The sequence below is a fragment of the Oncorhynchus mykiss genome, chromosome 1, assembly GCF_057628025.1.
Source record: "Oncorhynchus mykiss isolate SJ-2025 chromosome 1, ASM5762802v1, whole genome shotgun sequence".
NCBI classification, from domain to species: domain Eukaryota; kingdom Metazoa; phylum Chordata; class Actinopteri; order Salmoniformes; family Salmonidae; genus Oncorhynchus; species Oncorhynchus mykiss.
In genome coordinates, this window is record NC_143022.1 from 10,565,131 (window position 1) to 10,571,130 (window position 6,000).

Consider the following 6,000-nt stretch of genomic DNA (forward strand, 5'->3'; position numbering starts at 1 on the left):
TGGATGGAGCCAAATACAGGACCATTCTGGAAGAAAACCTGATGGAGTCTGCAAAAGACCTGAGACTGGGACGGAGATTTGTCTTCCAACAAGACAATGATCCAAAACATAAAGCAAAATCTACAATGGAATGGTTCAAAAATAAACATATCCAGGTGTTAGAATGGCCAAGTCAAAGTCCAGACCTGAATCCAATCGAGAATCTGTGGAAAGAACTGAAAACTGCTGTTCACAAATGCTCTCCATCCAACCTCACTGAGCTCGAGCTGTTTTGCAAGGAGGAATGGGAAAAAAATTCTGTCTCTCGATGTGCAAAACTGATAGAGACATACCCCAAGCGACTTACAGCTGTAATCGCAGCAAAAGGTGGCGCTACAAAGTATTAACTTAAGGGGGCTGAATAATTTTGCACGCCCAATTTTTCAGTTTTTGATTTGTTAAAAAAGTTTGAAATATCCAATAAATGTCGTTCCACTTCATGATTGTGTCCCACTTGTTGTTGATTCTTCACAAAAAAATACAGTTTTATATCTTTATGTTTGAAGCCTGAAATGTGGCAAAAGGTCGCAAAGTTCAACGGGGCCGAATACTTTCGCAAGGCACTGTATATCCCCCCCAAGCAGACACATCGATGGCTCTGAACAAACTTTATTTAACTCTTTGCAAACTGGAAACCATTAATCCGGAGGCTGCATTCATTGTAGCTGGGGATTTTAACAAGGCTAATCTGAAAACAAGACTCCCTAAATTTTATCAGCATATCGATTGCGCAACCAGGGGTGGAAAGACCTTGAACCATTGTTACTCTAACTTCCGCGACGCATATAAGGCCCTGCCCCGCCCCCCTTTCGGAAAAGCTGACCACGACTCCATTTTGTTGATCCCTGCCTACAGACAGAAACTAAAACAAGAGGCTTCCACGCTGAGGTCTGTCCAACGCTGGTCCGACCAAGCTGACTCCACACTCCGAGACTGCTTCCATCACGTGGACTGGGATATGTTTCGTATTGCGTCAGATAACAATATTGACGAATACGCTGATTCGGTGTGCGAGTTCATTAGAACGTGCGTTGAAGATGTCGTTCCCATAGCAACGATTAAATCATTCCCTAACCAGAAACCGTGGATTGATGGCAGCATTCGCGTGAAACTGAAAGCGCGAACCACTGCTTTTAATCAGGGCAAGGTGTCTGGTAACATGACCGAATACAAACAGTGCAGCTATTCCCTCTGCAAGGCTATCAAACAAGCTAAGCGTCAGTACAGAGACAAAGTAGAATCTCAATTCAACGGCTCAGACACAAGAGGCATGTGGCAGGGTCTACAGTCAATCACGGACTGCAGGAAGAAATCCAGCCCAGTCACGGACCAGGATGTCTTGCTCCCAGGCAGACTAAATAACTTTTTTGCCCGCTTTGAGGACAATACAGTGCCACTGACACGGCCTGCAACGAAAACATGCGGTCTCTCCTTCACTGCAGCCGAGGTGAGTAAGACATTTAAACGTGTTAACCCTCGCAAGGCTGCAGGCCCAGACGGCATCCCCAGCCGCGCCCTCAGAGCATGCGCAGACCAGCTGGCCGGTGTGTTTACGGACATATTCAATCAATCCCTATACCAGTCTGCTGTTCCCACATGCTTCAAGAGGGACACCATTGTTCCTGTTCCCAAGAAAGCTAAGGTAACTGAGCTAAACGACTACCGCCCCATAGCACTCACTTCCATCATCATGAAGTGCTTTGAGAGACTAGTAGGACCATATCACCTCCACCCTACCTGACACCCTAGAACCACTCCAATTTGCTTACCGCCCAAATAGGTCCACAGACGATGCAATCTCAACCACACTGCACACTGCCCTAACCCATCTGGACAAGAGGAATACCTATGTGAGAATGCTGTTCATCGACTACAGCTCGGCATTCAACACCATAGTACCCTCCAAGCTCGTCATCAAGCTCGAGACCCTGGGTCTCGACCCCGCCCTGTGCAACTGGGTACTAGACTTCCTGACGGGCCGCCCCCAGGTGGTGAGGGTAGGCAACAACATCTCCTCCCCGCTGATCCTCAACACTGGGGCCCCACAAGGGTGCGTTCTGAGCCCTCTCCTGTACTCCCTGTTCACCCACGACTGCGTGGCCACGCACGCCTCCAACTCAATCATCAAGTTTGCGGACGACACAACAGTGGTAGGCCATAAAGATCATCAAGGACATCAACCACCCGAGCCACTGCCTGTTCACCCCGCTATCATTCAGAAGGCGAGGTCAGTACAGGTGCATCAAAGCTGGGACCGAGAGACTGAAAAACAGATTCTACCTCACAAGGCCATCAGACTGTTAAACAGCCACCACTAACATTGAGTGGCTGCTGCCAACACACTGACACTGACTCAACTCCAGCCACTTTAATAATGGGAATTGATGGGAAATGATGTAAATATATCACTAGCCACTTTAAACAATGCTACCTTATATAATGTTACTTACCCTACATTATTAATCTCATATGCATACGTATATACTGTACTCTATATCATCGACTGCATCCTTATATAATACATGTATCACTAGCCACTTTAACTATGCCACTTTGTTTACATACTCATCTCATATGTATGTACTGTACTCGATACCATCTACTGTATCTTGCCTATGCTGCTCTGTACCATCACTCATTCATATATCCTTATGTACATATTCTTTATCCCCTTACACTGTGTATAAGACAGTAGTTTTGGAATTGTTAGTTAGATTACTTGTTGGTTATTACTGCATTGTCGGAACTAGAAGCACAAGCATTTCGCTACACTCGCATTAACATCTGTTAACCATGTGTATGTGACAAATAAAATTTGATTTGATTTGATTTAATTGAAGAGGTTTATCCTGGGATGCCAGGGCGCGGAGCGGGCAGGATACATGAGATGGGCAGTTGATGGGGGTCAAACGTCGAGAGGCTGTGGACATCACCCTGTTACTCGCCTTGGCCTCACTCCTCCTGGGCTTGGAGGACATCTTGGGGAGGGTGAAGCCGTCCACCAGGACCGTGTCGCCCACCCTGGTCCTGAACGGAGCCCTGTTGAGGCCCATGCAGTGCCTGGATGCTGCCCTCCTCTGCCCCAGCCTCACCCAGCCCTTTATCTGGAGGTATGTCCGCATGGGCAGGGCCATACCTGGGAGGACCACCACAGAGCACAACTTGGTGGCAGAGTGACTCACACACTCCCTGTGGCTGTACTGAAGGGCGATCCTCAGGGGGACACGACCCTGGGGATCCCGACAGGCAAGGGTCAAAACGCTGCTGGCGATAAAGAGTTTGAGGATGGTGAGCTGGCCGCGCTCGATGGAGGCGACAGCGGGACACTTGGCGACGTCGGGGTGGGCCGTCTGGTGGCACCACTCACGGTAAGGGTGAACCCCCACCGGCTCAATGACACGCACCCCCCTCTCCAGCAGCCAGGTCCAGGTGGCCCAGAGAAGCAGCGATGTAGAGTGCCACCCGGAGCTGGAACCTGGAATAATACAGAATCAATGTATTTATAACACGTTTCAAGTTTTTTTTTGTCAAGTTCACAAGATACAGTGGGTTATAAAACAGTACAGTAAAATGCTTACTTGCAAGCTCTTTCCCACAATGCAGTATTAAATATCAGGGTAAGAGAAAAAACGTATGAAGGAAAAAAACACAAGAATATAAGCTATATACAGGGTCAGTACTATCATTGTAAGCTATATACAGGGTCAGTACTATCATTGTAAGCTATATACAGGGTCAGTACTATCATTGTAAGCTATATACAGGGTCAGTACTATCATTGTAAGCTATATACAGGGTCAGTACTATCATTGTAAGCTATATACAATGTCAGTACTATCATTGTAAGCTATATACAGGGTCAGTACTATCATTGTAAGCTATATACAGGGTCAGTACTATCATTGTAAGCTATATACAGGGTCAGTACTATCATTGTAAGCTATATACAATGTCAGTACTATCATTGTAAGCTATATAAAGGGTCAGTACCATTATTGTAAGCTATATACAGGGTCAGTACTATCATTGTAAGCTATATACAGGGTCAGTACCATTATTGTAAGCTATATACAGGGTCAGTACTATCATTGTAAGCTATATACAGGGTCAGTACTATCATTGTAAGCTATATACAGGGTCAGTACCATTATTGTAAGCTATATACAGGGTCAGTACTATCATTGTAAGCTATATATATAGGGTCAGTACCATCATTGTAAGCTATATAAAGGTTCAGTACAATCACTGTTGATAGTAAGTCTATCATACAGTTCAGTGTGTAGATGTGTATTCTGACCTCATCACAGGTCTCTCCCTAGACGGGTGTCGTTGGACGGTCAGTCTGTGTCCCAGGAAGCAGCCTCTGAGGAACTCTGCCCACCCATCCCAGGTGTCCAACCGTAGAGTAGCCCCTGGGAGACAGAGACACATGCAGGTTGTCCTCCTGGTTGCCATGAACCAAGAATGTGTTCCATACAGTCCATTTGTCTCTGTGTTACATCCATAAGGTGTTGAGCCAGAGGACCATTGATCTACTGCACAAGGAAGGCCATACCCAGGTCAATGGCGTCGTCGTGCAGCCGGTTGCAATCGTAGAGTTGCAGGCCGGTGGGAGAGCTCAGTCTGAAGGAGCTGACGGGAAGCCCACACTGCTGGGACACCAGGGTCATGAGCCTGGCCACAGACGTACTCAGGAGAAACACAGTGCCCAAGACTGAGAGGGTCTCCCACTTCACGGCACTGAACACACGCACCACCGGCTCCCGCTGAAGTATAAGACCATGGATAAACAGTAAATTCACTTGTTTTACAAAAATACCTACGTTGTGTTTATACACCGAGTAAACAAAACATTATGAACACCTGTTCTTTCCATGACAAAGACTGACCAGGTGAATCCAGGTGAAAGCTATGATCCCTTAATGATGTCACTTGTTAAATCCACTTCAGTGTAGATGAAGGGGAGCAGGAAGGTTAAATAATGATTTTTAAGCCTTGTGACAATTGAGGCATAGATTGTGTATGTGTGCCATTCAGAGGGTGAATGGGCAAGACAAAATATTTAAGTGCCTTTGAACGGGGTAGTAGGTGCCAGGTGCACCGGTTTGTGTCAAGAACTGCAATGCTGCTGGGGTTTTTCACACTCAACAGTTTCCTGTGTGTATCATGAATGGTCCACCACCCAAAGAACATCCAGCCAATTTGGCACAACTGTTGGAAGCATTGGAGTCAACATGGGCCAGCATCCCTGGGGAACGCTTTCAAACACCTTGTAGAGTCCATGCCCCAACGAATTGAGGCTGTTCTGATGGCAAAAGGCGGGGTGCAACTCAATATTAGGAAGGTGTTTCTAATGTTTGGTACACTCAGTATATATAAGTTAGGAGTCATATAATTACAGGGGTAAGATGAAGTGGCTCCTTTGCACTGATCTCAGGTCTGGTTTGTGTTTTTACTGCTAATGGTAAAGGTTAGGATTTGGTGAGAGTAAACTGATCCTAGATCTGTGCCCAAGGGCAATTTCTATCCAGAGACAAATCAAAGATCCATGCTATTTAAATGTATAATCTACCACCATCTCGTGGCTCAAACTTGTAACAACATTTTCTAATTCATGTGCTGTACTGAGTTTTGTTCTATCACATTGAACACTAATCTGGGTGCAGATTAAATTGTTAACAGAAATATTATGAATATGTATTTCAATGAACCCAAAGGGCCTCTTCTTCTCCTACTACATGGCCTGCTGTGCTCTACTGTACTCTACTGTACTCTGTCTGCTGTTCTCTGCTGTGCTCTACTGTAGTCTGCTGTACTCTGCTGTGCTCTACTGTAGTCTGCTGTGCTCTACTGTACTCTGCTGTGCTCTACTGTACTCTGTCTACTGTACTCTGTCTGCTGTGCTCTACTGTACTATACACCACTGGGTATACAGACTCTTCAGATACTGTTAGCGAACAC